This window comes from Chaetura pelagica, unplaced genomic scaffold (genome assembly GCF_000747805.2).
Source record: "Chaetura pelagica isolate M959 unplaced genomic scaffold, ChaPel_1.0 scaffold356, whole genome shotgun sequence".
In the NCBI taxonomy this organism is placed as follows: domain Eukaryota; kingdom Metazoa; phylum Chordata; class Aves; order Apodiformes; family Apodidae; genus Chaetura; species Chaetura pelagica.
The window spans coordinates 6,501,817-6,515,996 of record NW_009953964.1 but is presented as its reverse complement, the minus strand read 5'-3'; positions in this window follow the sequence as shown (position 1 = coordinate 6,515,996).

Genomic DNA, 14,180 nt, shown 5'->3' with positions numbered 1-14,180 from the left:
CCTGCTCCAATGGGCACAGCCTTGGGCTTGTTCACACCTTGTTGTCCTGCCCATGGCTGTGCACAGATCTGGCTGTGGCTTTACATGCCATGGGTAGAGCTGACAGGCTCCAGATGGTCAGCATGGTACCTTACAGAAGAGTCAAATCCTAATTAAAAAAAGCCACATGAGTGATTTTGAAAGTAATAGGATCATGTTGCCATAACACGAGGAACCAGGGATCAGAAAAGCAATCACTTTTGGGTTAGGTCATTCAGCCATTTAACCTTCTTAGCATCTGAGAAATCCCCTGTAATGGACTTGCAGTTATATAGTGCCACCCTGTCTGTGAAGCAGACCCCAATAACGTCATTGTTTTATCCCTTTCACTCTGCTGTCAGTTAACCACTGTTTTCTCTGTTAGATAACGATAAAGCTGATGTGCATTATACTGTGTTCAGATACATTGCTCTGCAAATGAGATGAAATAATTTCAGTTTCATGTCAGGCTCCAGTGAAGGAAGAAATGAACATTAAAAGCAAGTACCCCCTTGAAATATTTGTTCCAAAAGCAACATCTTTTAGTGCACACTGTGTGCCCATTTTTCACCAGTGTTTTGTACAGTCACGGTGAATTTGTATAAATTGTCACAGCTCTGCTGGCTTTAATAACACTGCACTTATAACTAACACCTCATGTTGAAACAACCCTTTAGGAATGAATTATATTTGAATATGTGAATATTGAGAAATGGCAAAGCTAAACCTTTTGGCTGAGGTTCATGAATATTAGCTTGGTGCCACATCTCTTGTCTCTCTTCACTGCTTTTCCTAAAAAGGAAAGCTCTGCCAGGAACTTGCCCACCAGCCCATGCAGACAGCCCATCTCTCCTTCCATATTGTATTACCTATCATCTGTTTTTATGTGCTGGAGCTGTTGCAGATCTCTTTCTCCCCTGCTCCCCTCCTGCTCCTGCCCCAGCTGGGGGATGCTTGGGGGGAATATCAGAGTGTCAGGAAGAGAGCAGTGAGTGTCACAGGTGGGGTTTCATCCTGCAGGGTGCATGAGTGGCTGCCTAATGCCTGTCTGTGCTCATCATCTTGCTTCCAGCATGGAGCAGTACCTTTCTGAACTAGCTTTCAGGGAGAAGCTGGTTTGAAGGGTTGTACTTGTTCTGTTCCTGCAAAGAGGCTGCATGGCAGCACCGTGTTCAGAATTCCAATCTGTATTTTCACTTTTCATGTTACACTTTTACATGCCCAAGTTCCCTAAACCTGCCTAAATAGATGATGTGTGCACCTCTAAAGTTAGTTTGGATTATCTTTTACCTTGCTATATTGATTACTTATTATTAATATAGCAGTAGATGATTCTTCAGGGGTTTTTAAGAAATAAAAGGGAACAAATTCTGATTGGAATCAGTTGCTTGTTTGTCTATTTCTTCAGTAAATGGTTGTTTTCAGATTTGAAACAGAAATCTTAAGTTATCATATGTAGGCTACGTAAACATCTAAAGAAAAAGCTTGTGGTTGAGAAGAAGCAATAAAACAAATTTCAAATTTAGCATCCTATTTTCTGTAATGTGCTTCTGTCCTTCATGCACACTGCAATTCACTGTTGAGCAAAGCATGGGCAGAATGCTGCAATTGCCACAAAAGGGAATATTTAACCGTGGGATAGCCCAGGAGCTCTACATTGAGATGCATTTAACATGGTGTGCCAGGAGATGAGGAGCTCAGATGGGGCCACAGTCTTGATTTGTGTCCAAGATACTCTCTTCTGAAGCCTGTTCCTCAGCTGGTGAAGAAGGCACGTCTGATGGATGACTGTCTTCAGACAGAACCAAGAGCTTGAAAAGCCAAATAGGATGTCTGTTGGAATATATACTCAACAAAACCAGCAATTTGTTTCTTGAACTATTTGGTATTTGCAGTTCACTTTGTCCTGGAAAGCAGAGTAAATAGGAAAGCCTGAATAATGCATGAGAGGTGTAGGCAAGTGAAGGGGCTCGGGCTGTATGCTTATTGTGCAATAACAACACAGTGAAGTCATTCAGCAGAAAGAGAGAAGTGGATTAAAACAAGGAAAATAACTAAAGTTTCAAAAAAGGGTCACAGACAGTGCATCTTTACAGTATGGTGGAAATTACAAAATGGCCTGAACTCAAAGGAGACTGAGATTGTTGTGTGTGAGTCACAGGAACTCAACCACAAGCCTGAGAGGTAGAAAGTGAGCTCAGATTTTCAGCCATCCTCTCCAGGCAGGGATGAGTCAGGCAAACAGACATTTGATGATGCTCATTCCAGAGAGGAACTGGAAAATTTGCAATGGAAGATCAGCCAGTGTGCGAGCTGGGTAGCCATGAGGAGCCCTGGAAGATCTCAGCCCAGGGCTGCTTCCAAGGGGAGATGTGGAGTGTGTCTGAAGGCACATTTCTAACTGCTCACACCCCTACCGTGCTCTCATTAGGAGGGCTAAGATCAAATCTTCATCAAGATATAACTTGTTACTCTGGTCCTGTTATGGTGTCACTTAGCCTATCTTATAGAAAAAAAAAAAGACCCTTCTTGTATTGTTTTATTACTTGATCCATGTTGCTCTGCTCTGGATCTTTTGACGTTGACTTTGGAGCTGATTTACTTTGTGGCTTCGGATTTGACACTTGGGAGATCTCCCAGCCCAGGACCTCACACCCTGCTGGGTGCTGCACAAAGGGGCTGGGGGTGGGTTTGTGATCCCACTGCAGGAGCTGTGACATTGTTTAGGAAAGACTGTATTAGAGGAGGCTGCTTCAGGAAAATAAAAGGTTGGAGACCCACACAAGCATACACTGCTGCTTGGTGTGCCCCTGCACTTGCTTTGTTGCAGGATTTGGGGAGGTTTGTGCGTGGGGAAGTCACGAGCCTGCTCTCCTGGCAGGAGGGACCTGCTGTGAGGTGACACGACAGGAGAAATTTTTAGAGCAGCATTCTGAAGCAGCTGCAGTGAGGCTCTTGGCACCTTCCCCTCCCTGCAGCCTGAACAACTCTTAGTGCATGGGGATGGGGCTGAAAGGAGAGCTCCAGGCTAAAGGAATGAGAGCAGTGCTCCCCAGGAAGGTTAGGGAAGAGTCCTCTGCTATTTAGTAACTGTGAAGGGGACAAAGACACTGACATACAGTGCACTGGGGTGCAGCAGGGAATGTGCCTGTCTCCCCTACCTATTAGCCCCTCCATGCTATGAGGCTGGGTGGAAGGAGCTCTGCAAGGGTTCAGATAACACCAAAGCCTCTGTCCCAGTCCACCGTTTGCTCCCAGGGCTCAGTGCTGGGTGCTCAGGGAAGCCCTGGCAGGCTCTGCACTCACTGGTCCGCAGTGTGGGGAGGTCCAGCCTCACCTCTGAAGGCAGCAACTTGCTCTTCCCCTTCTCCAGAGGCATTAGGTTGATGCAGAATCACAGCCATGTTAATGCTGAACCACTGAGAGGACTTGTTAACATGAAACAAATGCTTTAAGCCTTTCAAAATTTTCCTCTGTATCAAAGGCCTTTTAAAGCAAAGGTTTCCTTTCCTTTATTTAATTTTTCTTCCCCTTTTTCTCTTTGTAAGTGGTTCCAAGAGACATGTGCTGTTATGCAACTCCTGCTATTTTGTCAAATATTAAAGGCCACCAGGCACAGCTCTGCTGGTCAGTTGGTGCTGGATAGAGGTGGCTCTGAATTAGGTGCTCCCTGGGCTGGGAGGTAGATGTGGCACCCAAACCTAGGCTACTAATAGATAGATGCTCCCCCACTCCTGGGGCTTTAGGAGTTGAGGCATTTTCTGCCCTTCCCACATCTGCTCCTCCTTCCTGCCAAGTGCTCCTCTAATAAAGATGTATTAAGCACAGCTGGGTGGGTTAAGGGATGGTCTCAGCAATCAATGTTTTTCCTGTTATACATGCAAAACAACCATAAAAAGTATTATTTCCTATGCATGCTGCCCATATCTCTTTGAATTCTATTTTCTTTGGTGATATTCTAGGCTCTGAGTCTGGATGAAGTTTTCCTCCCACAGAAAATGTAAAGATAAATGATTTGGTTATAAAAGCACGAATTCTTATTTAGTGTGAATATTCTCCTGAAATAGAGGAGTGAATTATAAAACCTTTTGTCTTATAAAATGAAACTCTTTTACGAAAGGAAGAAACAGCATTAATTTAGTCAAAAGACTCAGGATTTTTTTTTAAGTATGTCATGCAATGCATGCAGTAAAATGACAAATACCTGAAATCTGAGCATTTTTAAATGTCCCTGGAAACTCAGAGTGGGGCTGGTTTTGTGAGGTTTTCAGTTGGAAGGTGATATTTTCTAGGCAATGTTTTCACAGATTTTCTAACCTGTGTATGTGTCAGAGTGGCTATTTATTTGCCTAGAGTGTAAATTCTAAGCTATATCAAGCAAAAGTAAAACAACCAAAGTTTAATATGTATTTAAATCTAAAGGGAAAGTGCCAAAACTGAAAAGTAAAAAGAAGAAAAAAATTGCAGCTTCAGAATAGCATAAAATTAAAGCAGGTTTTATCACTTTAGATAATATCTAGGTTATTAATACATTGCATATAAAAAGGGAGCTATTTTGGAAGTAACCTGAAGGCTTTTTAGTGATGGTTTCTTTCAGTCCCTTCCTACATAACAGCATCTTCCCCTTTCAGCTCCTTTGCTTATGTTGCCCCGATGTATTAAGTTTGATCAGTCAGATGAAGGAGGGTCTTTTTTTTTCTGTCCCTGAAGCTCTGTTCTTTATCAGCTGCTCTTCCTCTGCTGTGCACACACGCAGCATCCCCCCCAGCTCCCTTCCCTGCAACAGAGACTTCACGAGCCTGTAATTTCCTTTACCACAAGGGAGCTCTACTGTTGTGCTCAGTGTGCGACGGGGGCAGTTTGTCATGACATTTTCCCTGGAAATTCCCGTTGTCAGACGGAACTATCACAGAGGATCATTCCCTCTCTGGGGCTTGAACAGCTGCTGATGAACTCTGGGACCTCTGCAGCATCCCTGACCTCTCCCACACACATTAATTCAATGAAATTAATGCCCAGGCTTTGCTTCCATCATGTTAACAAACCCCCAGAGCGACTGCAGCGCCGCGTCTGACTCGGTTCGGTGGGGACATGGAACAGCGTCCAGCCCCAGCCCCAGCACTTCTTGGGTTATATTCCAAGGCTGATCAAAGTATTTGTTGAAGAGGACTCAGCTCAGGCAGAGAACAGGGCTTTTAGTGGCATAGATCATTAAAATTTGCACAAGATAAAGCCCTGTCAGGGTCAATTAATTTCTAAAAGAATCAGCTGCAGTGATTCCCGACTGCTTCGTGTGCAATTCTCTGCGCTTTAACTGAAAAACTGTGCAAGTGAAATATGCTTTCCTCAGAATTTAAAACATCTTGAAGACAAATTTCATTGTAAGATACCTTTTTGCTATACTTTTCATGTAATCATAGAATCATCAAGGTTGGAAAAGAGCTTCAAGATCAAGTCCAACTGCCCGCCCTACAACCCCCAACCACTAAACCATCTCCACATTTTTGAGCCCAGTTTTCTAAGGAACTGCCTAAAAAATGATCCTTTTATCCACTAGCTCCTAGCAGCTCTTTCTGGACTGAAATAAGAGTCTTTTTACAACCCTCATCATTCAGTGCAAACTAGTGTGGGGCAAGAAGGCAGAAAATCTCCTGTGTGTGTTACCTTTGAAGGAGATTTGAGGTAGGAGGCAGTTAACTGCTCATGTGGAAATTCAGCAGAATGGGAGAAATCCTCCATCCTAATTGTTGGATCTTTGCTAGGGAATGAAAACTGGATCTTTGCTTTTCTGTTTTGCTCAGATAGAGAAACCTAACACAGCCTGACACTGAGGTAAAGTGCATGATTGCCACGGATTGGAGCACTGAGCTAACAGTAGACATTTTACTTTTCCCAAACTGCAGCTACATGGATTTTCTTTAGAGGTCCAGGCTCCACGACAGATCCAGCAGGATCTTGCTTATGCTGTGATGACACAAATAGATCAGAGCCTGTTGGTAGGCATGCATGTATGTCTGAGGTTGTCATCAAATATTCAAAGCTGCCAATAATGAGAGATGCCAATGATGGCAAGGATGTAACTGAACTGACAGTGTAGAAATGAGCCCATAAATCTTGTACATACAAATTAAAGCTAAGCTGCATCCTAAAAACTTTCATGAAGTTTCATTACCTAAATAAAACAATTTACTCTTTTGCCTGCAGTTTCCTAGCTTTTTATGTGAAGTCTTTCAGGATGTAATTTCTCAAAAAGATCTGAGCAGGTTAACTTGCAAATTAAAGCATGAATTTATATGTCAACAGACTCATTGGGATGGCCACTTAGCAGGGAAATAACAGACGAACCCTCCTGGAGAAAGGTGCCACCCTATGAGCTTTTCATCTCTGGTGAGTGTTTGGGTGTGTTCCCCAACACCACACTTATGACAGAGCCATAAAATTACCATTACTATCAATGATTATGGTGTGTCTAATTCCCACGCACTGATCCTGAAACATGTTAGTCTGTCTATAGCCAGGGAGAAGGAAATTTCCAGCCCTTGTCTTGGTAACAATGTTCTTGGCAAGAAAAAAACAAGTAAATAAAAATTGCTGTTTTTAATATCTGGCCCCATTAAGGAGAAAGAAAAGAGAGATGCAGAGGAAACACAGAGCTATAAAACTGGAAAACTGTGATTTTCTAGGCTTTGGGAAACTTAACACCTTGCCCAAAGCATTTGGATTCCTCTATCTCATCCAAAGAGTGTTATATGACTTGGTGATCCAGCAGCACAGAACTGTGTTGTCAGTGCCCGAGCTGGCAGAAGGCACCTGCAGTGAGCAAATAAACCAGGAGGATGCACTCAGGTGACAGCACTGGCCAGGCTGCAGGGTCTGGAGACTGCTCCCCTAGAGCTGCTTGAACTGTGGTTAGAGAAGCTACCAGGGCAGGGTAAATGATGCTTTGGATTGTGATTATCTATGCTTTGCACCTCTGGGGGAAATAAAAATAACCTGTGTTTTATCAGCAGGCAAGAGAGAGAAAGATGTTTTAATATGAGATTAGAACATAGAGGACAAATGAGGAAACAGCTGTGAAATGTGAGGGTGCAAAGGGGCATCAGTGCAATGAGCTTTGGTTGGAGATGGGGAAAAAAACCTGATGGGAAATTTCTCCAGATAAAGATGCTGTCTTCTCCTGCACCAGCAGTACTGGCTGTTTTGAAGGAACCAAAATAGGTTTCTTATATTTCTTTTCCTTTGACATGTCAGCCAAGCACTTAGAAGATTTTCATGAAGGCCTTTGCTGCTGGTGAGACTGGCTGCTGGCAGACCCTCCTTCTCCTCCCTCACACCCTGCTGCAGCCTTCCTCCACCTGCTGCCAGCTCTTCTCCCTCCCCAGGGCTTGTGAGCTCCCTTCCCTCCCTGCAAGCAGAGTGTGAGATTGAGAAGAGCCTTTTAGGCAAGCAGCCCAGGAAATGTTCACAGAAGAACACCAACACTTTTTCCAGCAGAATCGAGCATTTCAGGCAACGTTGTAAAAAAAGACAACCCAAAACCAAATCCAATAAACCAGGGATCTTTGCCCAAAAGTGAGAATTCTTGATGCAACAAAGACTGCTGGGACGAATGATGTGAGGGACTGGGAGGCCAATGGGAAGAGTTGCTAAGAAGGTCCACCAGAATGGTCAGGAGACCAGAGAAAACCTGCTGAAAACCAGATGTGCTTCCATTCCTGACATGAGTGCTGAGCAGAGGTGGGATAGCTGTCAGGGAATGCATTAGGGAATACATACCCTGGAAATGGAGTTTTCATTATTGATTATAATTAGAACTTTGGAAAAGCTGTACATCGTTTGTGCATGTCATTGCTTATGAACTAGCCAAGAGTTTTCAAACACTGAGCCACTGCCTTCATCATAAACTGACATTAAACCCAGGGAGATACTGTCTGAAGGCCCTTCCTGTTTAATCTCTGACTAATGGCCATTTCAGTGCAGCATGAGGCAAAACTGAGTAACCTGAGAGCTCTTATATGGACCTAAGACACAAAGTTCAGCATTTACTGGACTTCCTCTCTAAGCCCATCAAGCTTCACACTGTGGTTTCTGAATCTAAACAAGTGATTTTTTCAGCCCAAAGACTTTGAGGACTGACAGCTTTGCAGTAGAGCTATCAACTCCTGTGTTTCAAATTTGAAATGTACACCCCATATACTGCTTTAGTTATTTCTTGTGTGTACTTCACAACAGTTGTGTAAATGCTAGGTTGAAAACCCAGAGTAAAATGGTATTTTTTTAGCTTGAAATACGGTGGTTCAGGAGAGAAAAGTTAGTGCTTGAACAAACCAGCCTGCAAGGTTATGGAGGATGTAAAATAGATGCCAGGATATATTGGAGCTGTTGCTTGAGGGGTCTTTAAAAGCTATTGCTGCTGGTAACCTTGTAATGGGGAGTGTCCTTGTGTTTGGACCTTCACATTTGTTTTTGCTGGTGATGGGCAGAGTGTCCATCAGGCCACCCCAGGTGGTGTTTAGAGACAGTTCTGAGAAGCACACACAAAGGTACAGGGAGGGTCATTTGATAATATATGTATTTTTTTTTCATTCTAACTAGACCCATCTTGTGATTTCAGCTCTTACTCTTCTGACTTTGTCCTGGAATTGCTTCATTTTACACCTGCCACTTCTGGAAGAGCTTTTGCTTTTACTGCCTCCAGCAGGCTAGAAAAACATTAACTGAAAAGCCCATCAGATAATTCACCTTTGGAGGTGTGAGTACAAACCACAACATTTCAGGGCTATTTTAACAGTTCTGTTTGCCCTTTCCCTTCATTTATAACATATAACAGATAGGATACAGAACAACCAGTCTTTGGTTTATCTCATTGGAGTCTTAGTTCTCTCATTATCTCACACAATCAACCCTTGAACAAATTTAGTTTAATAACCTTTTGTGCTGGAGTAGACAAATATTTCTCAAGAGCTCCATAAGAGGATTTCTTTGAACATATATAGCTTTCCAGTCTCCCCATCATTTCTTCTTCTCCTTTGCTCCTCAGTGAAAGTACTATTTGCTGTAAAACATTTCTTTTCACTAGCTCCACACACGCAGATATTCAGATATTTCTTTTAAAGAAATTCTTAGGGATTAAAAAATATATGAATACATGTGAGTGAGTTCTTTGAAGATCATTTTTGGTCTGCTGATGCTCATAAAAAATCACTGAATATTTATAACAACCAATGCAACAAAAGGAAAGAAGAAAAATAGCAAGTACAGACCAGAGAAACTGCTTTAAAAAGATCTTAATCTCTTCAGGAAATTACTTTGAATACAGTTGTCAAAGAAGCCTCAGGGAATTAGGTGCTCAAATTCCATTAAAATTCATAAGGATGTAATAATCTCTTCACCTTGGTCTCCTAAGGAGATCCAACCTAAGTTCTGAATATTGTTACAAAAAGTGTTTGGAAATGAATTATTTGTGTCCCTTTTAAAAACACCGGATCATTTGATTTCCTCCTTGTTGGGAAAATCACCTACAGTTTTGGCTTGCAATGAAGAGCTTAATGAAAGACAGCAGAGCAACATTGCCTCTATTCCCACCTGCAAATTCTGTTTGGGAATAAGCTAAGGATTTTTACATTTGTCCAAGATTTTTCAATGGACGTGAAGCCCAGCTGAAATGCTGAGGAGTGCAGAGAGGCTGCAGTGTGTCCAGGATCCAGCACAGATCTAAGAGGCTTGGCTCATGAAGTAGGTAAGGAAACGTGTGGGTGATGAGCTGGCAAAAAGGAAGTTCTGCAAGAAGGGTGATAACAAGCAATGGGAAAAGCCAACCATGGGTCTCACTGCTATAGTAACTTTGGGATAAGTCACAGCCTGAAAAGGCCAAGTCAACACATCTATACAAAAATCTGTTCTTGTATAGGCATAAAATTGGCAGGATCAAGCCTCCAGTTTGCTCCTGATCCTGAACTTGCCAAAAATGAACTGGCTTTCTGAATGGAGCTTGTCACTGCGCCAGCCCATCAGCCTGGCCAACCTCATTCATTGGTTACATTACAAATATAATGTGGATGGAAGAAAAAACACAGAAAAATTAGGTTTGCAGTGAAAAAGTGCATCCCATTTGACCCCCTAACTATGCATTAATGAATTGGTTTAATTTAGGGATGATTCTTTCCTTTAAAAATATATTGAAGTTAATAACTAATTGAAATGCTCTTCACAGAAAAGAAACCGCAACAAAACAAACTTGAGCTTTTGATTAAAAAGATGTCAGAATCTTTTTTTTTTTTTTTTTTTTTTTCTTTCCCCAATGCTTTGAAATTTCTGTCTCTGGCTTGCATAGCCAAACCAAGTTGATGATATCGCCTCTCATACTTGTGAATGGTTTCAGTTGATGTAAGTGGTGGGTTTTTATTTTGACTTGGTGTAACGCTGAGTGGCAAATCTTGCACAACATGGTCTTCATCTGATGTGTTAAGCAATGAATCATTTGTTTATTAGTTTCACCTTCCAAGTTCCCATCTGTAATTTCCTCTAAAGAACATTAATAAGTTTTGAGGTAATTTGGAAAGTCTTTGCAAGTCAAGTTTGATTGTGACCCTATCTAAGAAGCACAAAAGACTTCGGATTTGTACTGGGAGAATTTCAAACTTCATTTGGACAGCAAATAAATGAAGGAAAAGTGAAAGGAAAACCTAAAACTACTTCAATATTTTGAATGGGAAAGATACTTCACTAAGTAACTGAATCCTGATGGTTTATTTGACTGTGCCAGGATTACTTAACAGAAGCCATGTACTAAATTCTGCCAAAGTGGAAAGCCAAGGATCTTATTCAGCAGTGAAACATTCACTCAGCATCCCAGAGCTTGACCATTTCCTATTAATTGTTGATGCATGAACTATATTCTTCATGCTTTTGGCTTTTCTTGCTACCTGTAATGGTCTGAAGTCCAAGCAGACTACTGTCAATGCCACCTCTGGCATAGAAAATGCCTGAAACTCTTTACTCCCTGTGGTAGCAAGCTCAAGGTCCAACATCATCACACCTGAATGTTATTACTATTATTATTATGTTTTTAAACACAGTAGCAAAAGATTTTGGTTTTCAATTTTTTTCTCAAGACACAAATGTGCAATTTGCTCCTTTGAAGAATATCCAGATGAAGACATTCCTATGAATCTGTGGTAGCTCTGGATATGTGGTTGAGGCAATTCTGCTTGCAAGGTTTATAGCATTGAGAGGTTCAACACCCAGATCCTCATGCTTTGAAAGGACAGTCCCTTCAGAAGACAGGAGTGCTCCAGGCCTCTTTTGGCTTGCAGCACTGCAGGACAGGGACAGCAGTACTGATTCATTGTCGTGCTGCTGTGGGACACAGTTATTTGAACATTTGAACTGTGTCCGGGTGGCAGGGCTTGGAACAAAATCAAGGAAATGGTTGCTGGCAAACAAGAGGCAATATCAAGATTAGTCCAGTCATTGAAAGGTGACCTCTCCAAGAGACTGGGTAGACAGAGCTCTAGAGATGCTTTTTATCTGGGCTGAGTAGCTGAAAAAAAATGGTTTATGACATAGTTGTCTAAGATGAAACAAAATAAATCTCTCTGTGCTATTTACTTGACTTCTGTTTTGCTTGTTCTCATCATTTTGTGACAAATTACACAATGCCAGGAATTTATTTTAAAGCTCAGTACTTTCAGTCATGCAAATTTATCTGTTTTGGCTTCCTAACAATCCTCTGACTTTTGTGGCTGCAAAGTATAAATGAGATCTCCAAAATACCAAGACTATATGTATACATACTATATATATATATATTATAACAGAACAACTCTATTCATCTTTTATTTTGCACTTGCAGAAGGCTGGTTTTGAAATCCTAAAAACTGTGTCTATTTGTAAACTTTCAAAGAAGATTTTAGATGCTTTTGGTGATGAGCTTTGTACCATATATTCAAAGAGTCTGAACCCTTTCCCCTTAAAGTTAAGAGAAGCTTTGAAAACTAATTTAGTGGAAGCTTTTAACTTAAGATATTTAATATTTTAAAAGCGCATTGTCTAAAAAATTGCACCTTGAATGAGAAAGGGAGCAGGAGCAGACTCCTGTTTACCCTTCTGTATGTCTGTCCCCATGTAACAGGCATTATCCTTTCCACAATTTCAAATAATTTCTTTTTCATCCTTTCCTCTTCATCCCTGTCACTGAATTCATTACTCATTTTACTGACACATCTACTCAGCGAGCTAAGTCCTATTATGATTACCTTCAAAATATGCTAATCAAAAACTCTACAGTATAAATATTTAAATTTCACATTTTAGTAAATCTACCATAGCAAAAGGAGAAGGAAAGAAAATGAAGCATCAGAACACATGTGCTATGTGCACTGTAATTATAGCAATGCGTGAAAAAGCCTCCACAGCGACACCTCAATTTTAATCATTTAAGTGTCTGTGCTGGTTTGATTTGGTGGGTTTTTTGGTTGTATGTGTGTGTAAGTTGAGTGAGCAGCCATGTGGCTGGTTCTTTGTTGTCAGGTTAGGCCCAAACCAGGACAGTGTCCTGTTGAGAAGGGTTCCTGCAGTGAGCAGGTGGGCAGCCTGAAGCCAGGCAGAGGCAGCAGCAGGAGCAGTGCCTGGTGCTCTGACGGGCAGCACTGACCGATCGATCCGATCTGACCAGCTGGATCCAGCCCAGCAACACTTTCACACTGAACAGACAATGCATTTAAAAATATTTAATTGTATCTGCACTTGGGTGACTCTCACCATACTTTCAGTCAATTTGACAAGGACCAGAGCCAGTTCTAATACCCACAAGAACACCTGAGTGCATTTCCCTCTCCCAGCGGGTGGTTATGAAGGGGGGAAGGAGCTGGGCACAGCCCCATGGCTGTGGCACAGCTGGGCAGGTTATGGGTCAGAAGGTGGAGGCGCTAAAACCTGGCAGGGAGCCCAAGAGAATCTTATCAGGAGGGGAAGAGAAGCCCTAGCTTCCTGGAACACTCTCTTCAAGATGCCTGTCTTGGCCTTCGTATTTTGAAGCCATGCATGGGTACTTTAAGAAGCACTGGATAGAAGAGGAAAATGTCTGTTGAAAAGATGTGGTTTTCGGTGTATTTTTCTTTGTTTCTTTTTTAGATTCCCATAGTTCAATATTCAAATGTCAATTGATTCTACAGCTCACAAATTATAGCTTTTGTTTATAGAGCATGTTGTGAGTTGCTCAGTTCCTCATGTATTGCACATTAGCAATAAACATAAATTCCCTTATCTCTGGGTGAGAAGAGACTAACTTCTGAACCTGTGTTTGATCTCATCTTTTGCTGTTCCAAAGGGTTTGGAGCCCTCATGCACTGCCAGTGAGCGGACAGAAAGCAGGAATAAGAGGTCACATCTCTTGAGTATTTGTCCAGACTCTAAATGAGGAAATTTCCATTGGAAAGAGACTTCTATATCCCTTGCTATTGATGAACAGATAGAAAATATAGCTAGTAACAAGTTTCATTTGCATCAGGTTACTTTCTTGAAAGCCATTACTGTGCACACATTCATAATTAATTAATGGGACAGGTTTTAATGCTTTTTTGGTCTGATGTATCCACAAAAGCCTGAGATTTGTGAATTCATGAAAGGCCAGATTCTCAGCCATAGAAACAACAGCTTCCTGCAGCTGTCCCAGGGTTTCCAGACACACAGGTTTACCCTGTTTTAAAAGCCCAAAGGTTGCCATGAATATTTTCCAGGATATATTGTCTACCTTACACTATAGCTATATCTTCCACTGAACAATTATTCTACATCGTTACAAAATTGTGGAAGAATAAAGAACTGTGCATCACATGCTGTGCATTTTTATATGTGACATTATTCTGATGTATCTATTGGAAATTGTAGAAACATTAAAACTCCACATTGATTTTATTTTTCAAAAGCATTTCTATAATCAAGAACTAAATTTTAAAAGCCACTAAGTAGCTAAATCAAAGCAGAAATGTGATATGCAGTGCTATTCATTTCACTTCGCTTTTACCAATCATATTCATTCTTATCAGGATAAAGCTTTTCAGACAGCATGAGAGAGCACAGAATCCCACATCCCTACCAACCTGAAACAAAAATATGCACAGCATGAAAATATCAGCAATCAATAATTCCCAAACTGGCTT